Source organism: Cotesia typhae, unplaced genomic scaffold, assembly GCF_013202065.1.
Source record: "Cotesia typhae breed Kobodo isofemale line unplaced genomic scaffold, CoteBio_Ctyphae contig_44, whole genome shotgun sequence".
Classification (NCBI taxonomy): Eukaryota; Metazoa; Arthropoda; class Insecta; order Hymenoptera; family Braconidae; genus Cotesia; species Cotesia typhae.
This window is the reverse complement of record NW_027423753.1, coordinates 4,925,589-4,943,465: the sequence shown is the minus strand read 5'-3', so window position 1 is coordinate 4,943,465 and position 17,877 is coordinate 4,925,589. Positions and strand designations below refer to the sequence as shown.

At 28.2% G+C, this 17,877-nt stretch overlaps 1 protein-coding gene and 1 pseudogene across 3 annotated transcripts in view; one reads left to right on the top strand and one right to left on the bottom strand.

Moving 5' to 3' along the window:
* LOC141528959 (protein bric-a-brac 1) overlaps nt 1-17,877 on the bottom strand; it is a 314,927-nt gene that overhangs the window by 218,092 nt on the left and 78,958 nt on the right. The window contains exon 5 of one of the 3 annotated variants that reach the window (XM_074245266.1): nt 12,768-12,872. The exons of the other annotated variants lie outside the window; for them this stretch is intronic. The gene's annotated coding sequence lies outside the window, so the exon portion shown is untranslated. The remainder of the gene's footprint in view (nt 1-12,767; nt 12,873-17,877) is intronic. 3 annotated transcript variants of the gene reach the window in all.
* Nucleotides 416-16,579, top strand: LOC141528880 (uncharacterized; annotated as a pseudogene).

Below are 17,877 nucleotides of genomic sequence, written 5' to 3'. Positions count from 1 at the left end.
GCGCGCAAGCGTGCTTTACTACCTGTGTAAGAGAGAGATAAACAATGTGAGTGAATGAGAGAGTGTAACGCTGACTACTCGCGGCTCGGAACCGCCGAACGCCGCGCGGACAAGCGGTTCTGGCTCGGTACCCCCCTCCTCAATCTATTCCCTTTCTTCTTTCCTCAACGTGCACCGACGCGGGGAGAGACTCCGCCCCAACAAACGACCGCCCCCAGACGCCTCTCGTTCAACAAATTCGTGATATCGCTACTTTGTTTTTTTTTTTTATTTGTTTATAAAAAAAAAAAAAAAAAAAAAAAAAAAGAAGAATTTTTTTCTTTTAATTTGACGAAAGCAGAAAAATTTGAAATTTTTGGGTTCAAAGCTTGAAAAATAAATGTTGGTAAATTTTGGTAAGATGGAATATGGAAAATGTAAAAAAAAAAAAAAAAAAAATTTGGAGCGATGTTATTTAGTGAGGGATGCTTGACGATAACAATGTTAAGTTCCGGTCGGAGAATGAAGATAGTTGGAGTAATTAAATTTAAGGTACAAAGAGAGACCGTAGTTCCCTCTCGTCCAAGTCATAGCGACTAGGTCGTTTTCTGGCGACCCTTGTTGGTAGATGGCCACCCCCTCACTTTAAACTGGCTATCAGTCTACGACTTGGTAATAGCAAATTTCTACATAGTGATTCGATCAAGGTAAATATAAGTTATAAACGTAGTACGCAAGATCAAACGTCAAGTTTCGAGACAACAACAAATTTAAGTTATCGCTACTTCCATGAAAAATTATTAATAATATTATTATCGAAATTGAAAGGTTAGGGGTGCAAGGACATTTATTTGAAAAATTTTTTGAGGTAGAGTTTAGTTCTTAGTTCTCATTATAGGAACACTGATCTTTCTGGAATAGAGCGAGTCGAAACAGAATTTTTATTTTGATTTATATTCGCTAGGTTATAAGCTCTGGTTATAAGCTCTGAATCAGCTACTGCAATCGATAACTACACAGTAAAAAATTTTTCGTCATTGTCTAGCGTGTTAAATCATTAAATCAACACATGAGAATGTTAAATTTTACACATTAGAGTGTAATATTCTACAGACAAATTTTAACACTCTACACAATGACGAAAAATTTTTTAATGTGTATTGTAATTTCATTCAAAGGCATACTAATCGATAAAATCAAATTTTCCATCCATCGCACTACAAAACCTAAGGATGTTGTTTTAACACACATGAAGTGTGTTTCATATTTAACACCGTAAACAAACTATGCTGTTTTGTAGTGACTTTTTGAACGTTTTATAGTGTATTATAATCTATAGTTCACTTATGGCGCCAAATTTTACTAAGGTGCATTGCATTCATGGACTATAATGAGACTGATAACAAATTTTATCAATTATACATATTAAGTTGTAAAATGTTCCATAGTAAACGTATGTGCATAAGTCATAAATTAAGCTAATGTTTTTCTGTTAAAAATCAATTGCACAGTTTATTTTTCTTTTAAAAAATAAACGAGCGATGCAAGGCAAGGCGCGCATAACGCCTTTTGCACTTTTGGATTTTTTAAACTTTTTTAATAGTTTTATAAAAGTAATGAGATTTGATAGGGTCCATAAAGAAAAAATAATCTACTATACACACTATAAGAAAACGATTTTGATAATGAGGTAATTACAAATAAATTTCTTTTAATATTATTTTCATTATCATCCATAATTCTTAATTATAATATGTATATCAGGAATATGGACTAGATAGGATCATAATAACAAATCTAGTAAATAAACAACAACAAACAGGGGTAGTATATAAAATACCTTGTTCATGTGGTTTATGCTATATCGGACAGACCAAACAGTATTTAGGGGATAGAGTGAAACAGCATATCTATGATTGCAAAAACATTAACATAGTAAAAGAGAGCAAAATTTCATTAGCATCGCATCATTTCGACCAACATCATAATTTTGTGTTTGAAGAGGTAAAGATTTTAGATAAAGAAAAAAATTGGTGGAAACGCAACTTTAGCGAAATGATTTTTATTAAAATAAACGATACTGTGAATAAAAGAACTGACACCAACAATCTAAGTATTTTATATAATGATATATTAAAGGATTATAAATCGACTAGGAGAAAATTAGTTATTTTGTATTAGAGACTTAACGGAGGAATTTAACTTTAAGTTTTGTTTATATAGTATGCTGACCTTCGAGAGTAATTTATTTGAGGTATTTAGAATTATATTTTATAGATGGAATTTGAATCGAATATTTCACGCAAGCAGCGCTAGTTTGTATGACGAATGACTTGCAGTATAGTACATAAAGTTTAGATTCGAGTTAACTGTTGCCACGCAACAACAATTTTATAAGTTTCGTGTGTACTTTATTTCTGAGTTAATAGTAAGAATAGTAATAATTAATAAATCTATCAATTTTGTTAATTTTGTGATGATTTATATGACTAAGGCAACTGTGCAATGTAAGATAGTGATTGTTAGAATTCGTATTATGGTAAATATTAGAATTGTATCAATTGTTATGTTATTTTGTTAGTTATTAATTTGTGTAATTTTCAGATGCCTGATGAAGGTCTAATAAATGACCGAAACGTCGCAGAAATAATAATGTAATTTGTTATTATGATCCTATCTAGTCCACATTCCTGATATACATATTATAATAAATTTCTTTTGTTCATTTTATTTATATTTAGATTTTAAGGACCCTTTAAATTTTTTCGCAAAAAATAGTTTTTCACATCAATTGAATAAAGTATCAATTTGAAAAAAAAAATCAATTCTAACAAAACAGCACAATATTAATTAATTTATTAATTACAAGCAAATTTATTAAAGCTTTAATTGCAATTTTCATTCTGAATCTTCGAGAGCATTTACTTTGCTTGAATGTCAATTATAATTATCAAATGACCTTGTAATAATTAAAATGATACTATTATTGAATAAACATAAACCGATTGATTGAAGAAAAACTTAAACGGTGGAGATTTTTTAATAATATTTTATGGAAACAGTTTATCCATCAAAATATAAGAATCTTATGATTGTGCTGCACTCATATTCTTTTGATAGTCTGAAATATTACAACAAGTTAAAACTTTTTACGGAGAAAAATAAAAGCAAGTTAAAGTGATACATTCACACCAATATTGAAACTGAATTCATGCTAACGGAAAAAAGTTTCACCAGAGCAGAGTCGTGGGATCCATCTGTGACTATAAATGTATTAAAAAAAAAAATAATAAAAAAATAAAATCAACAGAGGCAGTTTCGCACAAGATCCAGCTATAACGGGCATATTTTTCATATCTCGCGGAAACGTTCGTTAATATTTTTTTCTCGTATTTACTCCTGCAGCCCTCTGTGCAATAGGGGCTACACGAAAATATAGGTACAGAATAAATATATGTGTATAGGTATACATATATATTTAAGGGGTCGAGCAAGGTGGTGGTCATAAATTTTATTACGTAATATTGTTTAACTGCAAACAGTATACTAACACCCTCACTCACCAAGCACGTGAAGGGAAAAAATTCAGACGTCGGGGTGGACTTTTATGCTCAGAAAAAATTAATATTTATAAAATATTTTATATTAATTTCCGAAACAAATTAATGCACGCAAAAAAAAATTGATATCGTACACAGAAATAAAAAATATCGAACCAAGGGGATACATTTTTTTGAATATTATTTTTTGTGATACTCGCTCAGCAAGTTCATTTTTCGAGTACTAGATAACGTCTGCAATAGTATATTACATACCTAGGCCAGTAAAATACGAAAAGTCTCAGATCACATGTAATTGTTGGCCGAGGCGAAGCCGAGGTTGACAAACATGTGGTCTGAGGCTTTACTTTTTACTGGCCAAGGTGTATATACTATTTTTCTGCTCGACGTAGCCGGAATGTGGCAACTTCGTTTAGCGCAGTGGCCAGAAAGTTGCCACTTTCCGGCCGGAGGGCAGATAATATCTTTTTTTTATTATCCATTACTACTTCCTCAACTTATTATTTTTTTTTTAAAGATGGAACGGTAAAAAGATGTGTGTATGTGTTACCTAGCCATTCGCATTCGGTGACCCATAATTCTTTCAAAGAATTTTAGAGAAATTTGATGTTTTTTTCCGTTTCTATTGCTCTTAATAAATTTTTGAAAAGTATGGAATTAATCTTTATTAAATTATCTTGACAATAATATGCAAAATATCTTGATTCAGTGAACTAACAAGGCTATAGTAACAAAAATAGTTGCCGAAAAGAGGCAAAAAAATTTTTTCGATCGCAAAGCACTCTCTGTTATACTTTTGGGCTTAATAAATTGAATTAAATGCCGCACACTATATATTAAGTTGGGTAGATTCGTTGGGAGATATTGCAATTTAAAATTCACAAAAAGAAGTTTTTCGAACATGACTCGTAGATTTTTGAGCTCAAAATATATTTACAAGTCGTATTATTGAGCTCGAAAAGCTCAAAACTTTGTAGTAAAAAATTTTGTGCGCAATTTGAGCTCAAATGTAGCCAGAAATTTTTTTTTTTAGTGGTCTACTAACGTATTGTATACACAAATCAAAAAAATAAAGTTTCGTGACTCTGTTATTGATCTCTCTACAATCCACTCTTGGATAAAAGAATGAATAAATTAATCAAAATAAAGTTCACCTTGCAAAAAGCGAGCCAATATCAACAGTACATATTTCATCACTTCTGCTGTGGGGTATCGTGATATAAAATTTAGACGCACCAAATAAATGATTTCGCGCAAAATGATGCTTCTGCACAGAATGTAACAAAAATTTAGAGAATTAGTTCATTCACCAGCTAATAAATGCTTCGGTAGTCAATGAATATTTGCTTGAGTTTTATTCTTCTGTTCAGTAGTTTATAGAACGCATACTTGATTAATATAGAGACTTTATATTTTAGTACCAAAATTCATGACTTTTCATCTCACAACGAGTATTAATAAGAAATACCTAGTTGCCATATGTATATATGACAACCAGAATGGAATTCTCAGAGATAAAATTACTGAATAATTTCGTGGGATTATAGACCCTGAGGATTCATTGTTTGTTTCTTTTAATTCATGATTGCAATCCGTTCCTAACCGAGTTCCAATTTTTGTCTCTTTATAAATTTGTACGAGCAGCATTTAATAAATAATATAAAGAAATGAGCTATTTGGATTAAATTTTTAACACATCACACAGAAAAGTAAGTCAACTGACTTGAATTTTTTTTCTTTTTATTATCTTCAAGTATTTAAGAGCTCACTCAAATCATCTTATATAGAAGCATATTTCACGTCATATCGACTACTTTTGAATCTACTTTTAGCGAAAAAAATTTTTTTTCTACCTCATTGTAAATTTTTCAGGTTAATGTCTTCAAAGCCATGGAAAAAATGGTTATTTTATTTAATATAACCACGATTTTTCGAAAAACTGATTTCGAGAGACAATTTTCTAAACGCCACTGTGAAAATCTATGTATATATAGGAGACTTTCTATAGATATACACTGCAAAAAATTTCCAATGAATTTTACTACACTGAGAAAACGGTTTGTTTGATTCAAATACGCAGATTTATTTGAAATGAATCAAAAATATTTATTTAATGTTAACAAATTTATTTAATTTAAATATATATTACTTTGAATCAAATACTACTTCGTTTTAGTGTATTTAAATGAATCGACTCATTTATTTCATTTAAATAAAGATTTGTTAACTATAAACAAATCTCGCTTTAAGTAAATTACGCTTGGTGTCGCTATAGTCGCCACTTATTTTGTCCCGCTAAATTTCGCCATTCCAAGACATTATTTATATACTTTATTTCCAGACCGGTAAAACGAGTAAGCGTCTTTTCTTATTATTTAAATGGAATAATTCTTATTGTGAAGTGTAATAATTAAAAGTTTATAATGGAACAATTATTGGAAGACTGGGATTTGTCGCATTTGTGGCCTATTTTTGAAGGTAAGAGTATTGTTTACATTTGAATTTTTGTGACCAACCTCTGTTTCTTTTATATTTATTTTATTATAATATTTATTTGCCTATTGATCTTAAAGAAATTATATTTTTTCTGGTTGACTTATTATTTTTATTTTTTCATTAAAATTTTTTTTTATATTTCATGTAGTCATTGGAACGAAAAAAATTTCTTAACCTAAAATCCGTGTCGCTTAGTAATAATTTTTTTACAAAAATTTTCAAATGTGCTATTGAATATAAAATTTGTATATTTTATAATAATGTTGATTTATTGTTATAAAAATATACTACTATTAGTTATAATACTAATAAAAATGCTACTTAATTATAAAAGATATAACTACAGCGTATCGGATTATGGCTTTTAAGTAAATCTAGTTGAGTTTTAAAATAATACTTTTGATTAATTGTACACTTTTTTTTTCCAAAATAAAACTTCAAACGCGGTACAGAAAATGGAGTGACTGAAATTAATATTTTACAAGAGCTATTAGAAAATAGCCATGAGCTTGAAAAAATTGTCAAAATTATGGGCACAAGACTGAAGTTGCGACAAAAATATCGTGAACTCGTAGGTTGACAATGCTTTGATTCTATTTATAAACCCAATTTTTACTATTTTTTTTTTTTTTTTTTTTTTTTTTTTTAAATAAAATAATTAATTAATAATACTTTTATTTTTTTTTTTTTTTGTTTATACAGATAGAAAAAAGTAAAGTTCCTGACATTAATGCTTTGCCTTCTACATCAGGTGCAGTCGAGTTAATTGACATCGTTCAGGGAGATCTGCAATTTGATTCTACTGGTCTTTTTCGAGAGATTAGTTCGTCTGGTAATCAAATAATTGATATCTCATCACATGAAGATAATTTGGAGCAACTTACATTAATTGATACAGTGAAGAAATCAAGTGACAAAAAAACTTGTTCCAAAAGTAAATATTTTCCTAACGGATTAAAAAGTTTTCTAGAAAGTCATCCTTACGGTGCGGTGATTTAAAAAATTTACGATCACACTCAAGAACTAGATTCTAGCTGCTTAACTATTTTGATCGATATTATAATTTTAGAGCTGATTCAACGTAATAACCTATTAAGCAACGATGATTGGAGGCAAATTACACAAGAGACAATAAGCGTTTTTCCATCTGAATGTAAAGAAACATTTTTTGTTTCTCCAGTCAAGTTAAAAGATTCTAAAAGGTTGAAATCAGAAGTTTCAAAAGGCAAATTCGTTGACAAATTTCAGAACATGCCAACATTTATAAGAAGAGCTGATAATTTAGAAAAAAATTTAACAGTGCCGAGTAAAATTGAAGTCGCTCAAAATAATAATTTAAGTAGTGCCAGTGACAGTCAAAAAATTCTCCTACATGAACGAAGGATTGAAGAAGTTTACAAACACTGGGAATTATCCTACGATTTACGTGAAGCTGACTATGTGAACAAAAACTTTCAAGACATTGCAGAAATTTTGAAGCTCTGGCCCTTCCTAAAAGAGTCTTATGGCTACCAGTTAATTGAACAAGATTTTAACAAAAAGTATTCTGTCACCAAGGACAAACTACTTGTAGGTTGGAAACAGTTTTATAACAAGATTTCTAAAATTAGTGATAAAAAATTACTTCCTCAGCAGGCATTAGAGAACAAAAAGCTATTAGATAATCCAGATTTATCTGATGAAAGTAGAAATATAATTGAATTTTCACTATTGCCTCATTTTATTTGCCCTAAGGCTAACAAATGTAAGATTAATCACTTAAAAAGTGAAAAAACAAAAAACTTTTATAAGGCAAACATCGAAGGTGCAGGAAAAAGTCTATTAGTTCACATTGAGGTAAATTTTTTATGTCTGTATGTATTTATAGTTTAATATAAACTTCAAATTTTTTATTTTATATTTAGATTCCTGGAAAGATTAAAGAAGTCATCAGTGAGCTGAAGAGTGACTGCAAAAAAATTGGACTTCCGCTTCAACCATTTGTTATAGTTGTCGGGAAAAATTACTCCGAAATTTTAGAAGTTTTTGTGTGGGTGAATGATGTAATGTATAAGATTCCTACGTTTTTAAAAGCTGTTGATATTCTTATGAAAATTTATATTTCATACAACTTGGTGTACCCACTAGCAGGCGAACATATCTATTATTTAATTCAGTGGGCAGTTTATGAAATCAAGACTAACTTCGATTCTAAAATTCCACACATACTTACTTTAATCAATAAATTAAAAAAAGCATCTATTGAGTCAAATTAAAATTAAAAATAACTTAAAAATTGGAAGAAAAATAACATTACTTTGCGGTAATGTTTAAAGCCCCTTAAATAGGCCTTATCAGAATGTGTAGGTTATTCACATAACTTAATTTCGTTTTTAAAAGTAAACTAAATTTAATTTAAAAATAAATTACAATACATTATTATTTAAATAATAATATTTTAAAATGCGTTGTAACCTTTGTTCATTAGTTTTACAAAATCTTGATAATTTTATTTATCATTTAAAAGCAGCGCATTCAAATGAACCTCTATATATCTGTATTAATAAAAAATGTCATCGTACTTTTTTTAATGTATCTCAATTATATGAACATATAACTAATTGTATTTTACATAATTCTACGGATGAATTGATTAATGTTCCTGTTAAAAACTGTAGCAGCGTTGCTAGTTTGCACACAATGCAAGAACATCAATCAATAAAAAAAAAAACATAATAGTGGAAAAATAATTAAAAATGACAAAAAAACTGATGATAATTTTTTTAAAACTAGAGCTACACAGTTTATTGGTAAACTTTATAACAGCAAATGTATTACTCGCTCAGCTGTTCAAAATATAATTGTAGATTCCTCTGAACTTTTACAACGAATAACAAGTCATACCGGAGAAAAATTAAAAAATTTTATTCCAATCCAGTTTCATTCAAATATTGATAAATGTTTAAATTTCAATGTATTTGAAGGTTTCGAAACAGAACATAAAAGATTTAAATTTTTTAAAGAAAATCACTTGTTAATAAAGCCTGAATCATTTTATATTGGAGAAATAGATGATGATAGAAATGTTGATGGTAAAATAATTTTAACAAAAAAAAAATGTTATGGTCAAATAATATCGATAAAAAACGTACTTTTTCATTATTTTCAATTGCCTTATGTTTTCGAAAAAATAACAAAATATATCAAAGTTAAATCATCAAAAACTTCATCAGTTTATTCTAGTTTATATCAAGGAAAAGTATGGAAAAATATAATGAAGTCATACGAAAACAAAATTGTTATTCCTCTGTACTTATACTACGATGACTTTGAGGTTTGTAATCCACTGTCTACAGTTGCAGGGATTTATAAAATTGGGGGACTATACTTCTCGATTGCCGCTTTATCACCTGAATTTTCATCTTCTGTTGATAGCATATTTTTAGCTCAATTATTATATACCTCGGATTTAAAAACATTTAGAAATCAGAAATGCTTCTCTAATATTATTGAACAATTAACTGATCTTGCAAACACAGGGGTTTCTATTATTATTGACGGTGACACGAAGCATTTATTTTTTGTGACTGTGGGAATATTAGGTGATAATTTAGGCGTTAATAGTATTTTTGGTTATAGTGAAACTTTTTTAGCGACATATTTTTGCAGATTTTGTCAAGCATCAAAAACAGAATACTATCAACAATGTAAAGAGGATGTAAAATTATTGCGTAACTGTGAAAATTATGCAGAAGATGTTAAAAATTTATCTCACGGAGTCAAAGAATCTTGTGTTTTTGACAAACTTGCGTTTTTTCAAAATGTTGTTAATGCTACGTGTGATGTTATGCATGATTTCTCACTAGGCGTATGTAGGTACGATATGGCGAAAATAATTAAAAATTTTATTGATAAGAAATACTTTATTTCAGAACAATTAAATGACCGACTAAAATACTTTGATCATTCTGAATTTGATCACGGAAATAAAGTATCAACGATATCAAAAAGCCATATTCAAAATGGTTGTATAATAATTACAGCTGCTGAAATGTCCTGCTTAGTAACATATTTTGGAATCATTATTGGCGATTTAGTTCCCTTTGATGATTCTGTATGGGAATTATACTTGTGTTTGTATGATATTTATGATATTGTCATGAGCTCAACAATTTCCAAAAGTGAAATAATTCATTTGGAGCAACTTATAAAAATGCACAATCAATTATACATTGAATCTTTTTCAGAAAATTTGAAGCCTAAGCATCATCTAATATTACATGTCCCATCTATAATAAAAAATATGGGACCATCAAATGATTTTTCATGTGCAAAATATGAATCCTTCCATAAGCTTTCAAAAGCACAGATTAACATAGTGAATTCGCGTGTTAATATAATTCATACTGTAGCACTTAAAATTCAACTGCATCTTTGTTACAAAATTATCAGTAAAAGTGGTTTAGAAGATCGCTTTGAATGTGGTGATGTTAGTGACGTTGATAATTATACAGATAATGCTTTTTCTTTTTGGAAAGGTGTTGAAAAATACTCTGTGTCGTGGCTTAAAGTTAATGGAACGCTTTATAAGCCTAGTTATTTGATTTATGTAAAAAATAATGATAATAACGACCCAGTGTTTGGTTTTATCACTAATATAATTATTTGTAAGACGGATGATATATATATACTGTATAAAGAATGCTTTAACCACGGTTTTTTAAATAATATCAAATGTTATGAAATTTCCCTACCATTTGAAAAGTCTGAACAAATTTTGTTACTAAATAAAAATGTATATAGGCGTTGCATTAAATCCCATGTTACTGGCAATGGAAAAACTGTTGTTTCTCGGCGTGATTTATAAAAAATAAATTCAGTTTAACAATGTATTTATTTGATTTTTATTTCTGTTATTGTATTTTTAGTTCCTTCAAATGTGTCTGATACAATCGACTAATTTTATAAATATTATTTATGGAAATTAATTAAATAAATAAATGAATAAATACACACACATATATACATATACATATATATATATATATATATATATATATATATATATATATATATATATATATATGCTTAGATAAATATGTATTGGAATAGTTTACTATAATAGACAATAATTATGATACCGAAATATGAAAATTAAGTTAGCCGACATCTGAAAATTTTTAGAATTTTTTTTATTGAAAAAATTATTACAAAAAAATTAAAAAAAAAAATTCCACATGTAAAAAATTTGAAAAACTATCCGTGTAATTTTTTAAAAATATTTTTTTATTTCTAATTCAATTGATAAAAAAAAATAAAACTTTTTCGCTGTCGGCTAATTTTAATTTCATTACCGAAATTAGCAGACATCTGTCAATTTTTTAAATTTTTATTACAGGTCAACGATAAAAAAACATATTTAAAAAAAAAATATGCACTTATAATTATTTTTAATTTTTAGACGTGTAATTTTTTAATTAAAATTTATTCATAATAATTTTATTATTATAAAAGTCCAAAAAATTGACAGATGTCTGTTAATTTATGAAAATTAAGTTACCTGATATCTAAAAATTTTTAGAATTTGTTTTATTAAAAAAATTGTTACAAAAGAAATTAAAAAAAAAAATTCATTTGTAAAAAAATTGAAAAATTATAAGTGCAATTTTTTTAAATATTTTTCAATTTTAATTTAATAAATGAAAAAAACATTAATAACGTCGGCTAACTTTAGTTTTATTGTTAATTTCAGAATAATTAATAATTCCAAAAGAAGTGCCCATTTTACCCCAAACGTTCGATATGTCTACTTTTACTACTTTCCTAACCTAAAACTAAAAATCATTGCTTTGAGTATATTCAAACATACCATTTGTTTATAGTTAACAAATCTCATTTGGTTGAAATATATCATTGTTTGCACCAAAGAAATATTTGTTAACTATAAACAAATCTGGATTTCATTCAAATATACTAGAACTTTGTCTCAAATAAATCAATTTATTTGTATCAAATAAATATTTCTGGTGATATTTAAATAAGAGATTTATTTATAGTTAACAAGCCTCATTTCATTTAAATAAACTGTTTTCTCAGTGTATGTGTGCATAGTAACACTGGACTATAAGAAAACTGATACAAAATTTACAAGTTCCCATAGTAAACGTATGCGCAGATTACTCAATCGTGTCGTCTACGCATACCGTTTACTATGGGAACTTGTAAATTTTGTATTAGTTTTCTTATAGTCCGGTGTTACTATGCGCACATAGTAAAATTCATTGGAAATTTTTTGCAGTGTAGTCACTCATCATGATATCTCTGGAACTATAAGACCTAGAGACTTGAAATTTGGCAAGAATATTCCTTTCGCCGAGTAGAGGTCAGCTAAGAACGGATTTGACAAAATTCCACCTACAAGGGGGGTTGCGGGGGCGTTAACAATGAAAAATTCCCGTTTTTAAACTATAGCTCCTATCGACTTCAAATTTGGTAGGAATCTTCTGTAAGAGATGTAGAAATAATCTATCAATGAATTTTACGATTCTAACCCCGCAGGGGGTTGCGGGGGTAGGTATTAACAATTAAAATTTTTAATTTCCAAGCTAGAGCTCCTATAGATTCCAAATTTAATAGAAGTCGTCTACATATGATACAAAAATGATCTAAGAACGGATTTTACACCGAATCACCTCCAATAAAAATCGCGGGGGTGGGTGTTAACAATAAAAAATCTTAATTTTTAAAATATACCTTCAAAAAGCTGCAAATTTGGTAAGGATCTTTTATTTGTCATGTAGATATCATCTCAATGCGGATTTCAATAAATTGTACTTCCGATTCGATGGAATGTGGAACCTGTGCAAGTCAAAATAATACTCCAATTGAATTTCAAGTATAGATCTAAAACTATAATTCTATAAAGTGCCTAGCGGAGCGGGCGGGCAACAGTTAGTCTCATATAAAGATAAAAATACCGGTAAAACTATGTTTTTAGTTATAATTCAATTGAATTTTTTTTCTTTCTTTCAAATAATTGCAGACCATATAAACATAGAACGGAAATCCACCACTAATTTAATCAAGATTTCTAAAAAAGAAATGAACATCTTTCTAATAGATATAGAATTGAAGGTTCCCATAACATCAGTGAAGTTCACTATAATATCAATGAAAAGCGAACTATTTTTGTCATATCTAATAATATATTGATGAACTATTTTAAACTCAACTAACACCTGAGTGAACTTTTCACTGATTCAACTTCATAAAATCTGTTTTCAATTGAAAGATGTAAGAAAGAAATATGAAGAAATTTAATAATTAATTAGCGCATCAGACATCCGAGAATGGGAAATTTTTCAGTTAATTGAAATTATATAGAAGTATTATTGTCGTGGAAACTCCAAGAAAATCTTATATCAAAATATAAGACACTATTCCGAAGTAAGTACGTATGGTATATTAAATTTAAATGCGCTTCACGTCATTTTGTACCTACTACTTGTATAAATTCCCGACTATATTTTATAATTTATTTCTTTTTCCCTCAAAATTGACATGCTAGACGACTAAAATATTTATCAGGATAAATTTAATATTGCTCTCGTATGAACGCATCAATTACTAACGAGTAATATACTATAATCGAGGTAATTATAATATTTTCAAATTGTCTAGTTCATTTATGAATTTATTCAGTTGGCGCGACGTTTTGCTAGTTAACATTTTAATAATTAACTCTCATTACTCATTATTATTAACCACTAGTCTCGAGGTTACTCTTCAGTCTTTATAGAAATATATCATTCAATTTGATTTATTTTAAATTCTTTTCATCATTAGTATATTTATTATCGGATATTTAATTTCTAATAAATACAAACTACAAAAATGTCAATTTAAGTTATTAATACTATACACGAAGAAAAAAATAATTTAGAAAATCCAAAAGTGCACGCCTCATAATCTCATTTTCCAAAATAAAATTGATTAGAATAAAATACAAAAAACAAAATAATGAAATATTTTTATAAGTCGTGTAAAACTATAATTTCAAATAAAAAGTTGATTTACACGGAAAAAAAAATATTGTTACTGAAGCTATCTATTAAATACCTACTCCTAGATTCTTACTGTAGCAATGTGGATTCCTACAAGAGCACCACTGTAGGGCTACTGGAGCGATCTGTTAGTTGGCTAGAATCGCTAACCAACATTTTTCTTACAGCGCCCTCTCACCAGACAAAACGATTTAAATATTTAATATTTTATATTTAATAACAAAAAATTTTATTATTCTATCGATTCAATCTTTTATTAATTATTATTGAAAAATTATACGGATGAATAAAAAAGAATAAGTAATTAAAAATTATAAAATAGATTACATAATAAATTAACAAGTTTTTGATAATACTTATTTATTTTTCATGGACCATTTAAAAAAAAATTATCACAAGAATTTAAGAATTTTCAAAGTTTTATATATTTTTTGGTGATGGTCAATTTTTTAAGAAATTTTTCGGAGGAGTTTTAAATAATTTGTTAGATCTATAGATTTACTCCACATCATTTTTCATTAAATTATTCGGATTTGATCCTGTCATTGCACTAATTATTTTCAACTTTATTTAAAAATTACCCAAACTATTAATATCTCTATTGGAAAGAACAAAAAATTAATAAGCCAATTTTTTTTTAATCATAATCCATAACTCTAGACAGTCGCATATGAATTATAGCTTGCTAGTAAATAATTATATTTATTTTGGAAGTTATAAAATATGTCAACAAACAAGACTGCGCGCAGAATCTGAGACTTCAACAAGACATTTACCCTTCACAGCAATCCCGTATGTCTCTCTCAGCGCACCGGTTTAGCTATTTTCAGCCAACTCCTGTATACCTGATATTTCTGTCGCATTTAATTTAACTATGTATTATTTACAAATATATTATTAAAAAAAAAAAAAAAAAAAAAAAAAAAAACAGTATATTAAGAAATACGTGATTTAGTGACTTAGTGTTACAATCCATTTTATGATTTTTTTTCTTGTATAAAAATTAGATAATATACGCCTAGTCGAAATTTCAAGTGCTGATTAAACTTTCATAACCTGTTAAAATAGACATTAAACACATTAGGACTTCAGAGGATTTAATTTGATTTATTTTGACTTAAGACCTGAAATTAACTTCACTGACAGATCTAAACATAGAATTACACTTGGAAAGGTTTTAACTTCAAACTGAACCAAGCTAGATCTAAAGTTAAGTAACTATACGATAATTACATCATCTACCCGAGTTAAAAAAATTAACTTAAATAAACTTAACTGCTATAGTAAAATAATTGATTTAAATTCATCTTAGTTCATATTTTCGACTTGGGTATATAACGGAGGCTAAGGCATGAAGACCCCGCCCCCCGGGCACAACGGCCCCTCTCAAAAATTAGCTGAAAAAATTTTTTTTCATTTTCCGTCAAGATATTATCTCTATAATGTTTTTATGTTATGTTAGGCCTATATGTGATATGTGGAGCATAATGGACTACTTGAAAAAAAAAATGTTCACCAAAAAAAATTTTTTTTTTTTTTAATTGTGATAAATTTGTGGTAAAATGAATTAGAAAAAAATTTAATTGAATTGAAAAATTTAACAAAAAATTGAATCACATACACGGAAAGAACAAAATGACACTGGATATCATCCCAGGTTATACTCAGTGATATCTGTAGTGACAAAAAATTTCAGATAGTAACTAGTATAATCCAGATTATACTGGGTGATATCTAGATTATACTCATTATAATCTGGATTATACTAGCTACTATCTAAAAAAAAATTTCACATAGTTTAATCTGGAATAATATCCAGTATCATATTGTTCTTTCCGTGTAGGTATATGTAGTCTAGATAGACGTGAAGAAATTTCTGTTAAAATGTGCTGTAATCGTAGATCATCACAACTTGGCTATACCGTTTGTCGGTAGTTAAAATAGTTTCTAAAGTACTTTCAACAAATTTTACTGAAGTCTGCTGTAAAATTTCACCGAAGTAGGCCATCAAGAAAATTAATTATTTCGTAATTTTTATTTACAAAACGGTAATAAGTTTAAGGGTTGTAGAACGATCCACGATTACCGAGGATCTACAATGATTGTTTAAAAAGTTTTCTTTACGGTTACAGTTGAAAAATAATTTTAGATTACATCTTTTCTTGCAAAAAAAATTTCGATATCTCGGGTAATCTGAATTAAATATGCGGGATCCCTAATTAAATAAAAACAAATCTATCTGGATATAAATTAGATCTAAACACATTATTTGTTGTACAGTAAAATCCTTTTATTCCCGAAAATCAACAAACTAAGATAAATAATTTTTGAATAAAAATACCAAAAAATCTATTTAAAAATATCATGTCTAGACTATATAGTAACGACGGCAAATACGAGGGGGTAGTTGAAGAGAATGAAGAGGCCGTAGGAGAGAACGAGGACGAGACAGTCAATGATTCAGAAGCAGAATTTCGCGATGTTGAAATATTAAGCGTATAACCCACCCCAGTTCTACCCAAAACCCTCTCACTCTGCTTTCTCTTACCATTTCTATCCATTCTATACTCATTCTCCCATCTCTCCCTTCTTTCTCTTTCCACATCAACCCCTACCAACTCCCTCCCCCCTTTCGCCGTTACCTACCTCCTCTCTTTGCTTATTCTTCTTCTCTACGACTTTTATACCTACCACATTTTCTCATTTTCTGTCTTTCTTTCTCACACTAAAGCTAATGACTGGCACTCTCCTCTCGTTTAATTCTATACTCATATTCATACACATGAGTTTGTCAATTTAGTTCATCGATTTTTTCCTTTTAAACATTCATATCCTTGACTGTTTAATATTTCTAAAAACAAATACCACTCCATACATATAATACGCTCTTTCTTTTCTATCATCGTCGTATCAGTAATTCTGTGCCCATATACATCTTCTTTATTATTATCATCATATCAACAATTCTTTTATATCGTCAAAATAAAAAAAACTGCTTTAAATGTTCATCAGTATTCTACTCATCTTATGAATTGCGTATTAATTTATTATTTAGTTCTCAAGTATTTGTGAACAAAATTTTGATGAAATTTTTTACTTGTCAATTATGAAAAGTTTAATTTTATAGTTTGCTGATTTGATTCAAAAAAACGTTTTTTTAATTAAAATTTATGGATTCAAAGGTGCTATGAAAAATTTGCAAGCACACAGCTACAGTGAAATGATTCTTTTCATGAAAAGTCATAATCTATTCCAGTTGAAGATTTAAGATTTTTGTATAAAATTATCCGACAAATTATATACCCATTAGATAAAAAGATTAACTTTAAGAGTAATTGCATCGTAATTTTCCATCACTTTTTAGTAGTAAGAAAAATTTGTTTACAAATTTTGAAAAATCTTGTAACTATTTAAAGATCAAAGTTTAATTTTTGAGAAATTTGAAGTTATTTTACTAATTTTGAGAATCAATCAAAAGCATTGTAAAGTTAAGCTCTAAATAATTTATTCTAAAGCCTTTTGAAATTCTGAAAGTATCTCAATTATATTACAATGGTAGTTTCATTGAAAAAAACCCTATTGGATACTTTTCATTCATATAAAAAGTAGGCCTGATCACACTGAAAAGAAACTACTTGATTTGAGAAAAATCATAAATAAATATTATAGATGTTTCACCCAAGTATTCATAAAACTCCATAAGGATAGAATACTTGAAATAATAAGAAAAAAGTTTTTAGTATAACTCAAGTTTCCGAGGCTATCAAACAAAGATAAGACGTTCTTTTCCTTTTTGAGAA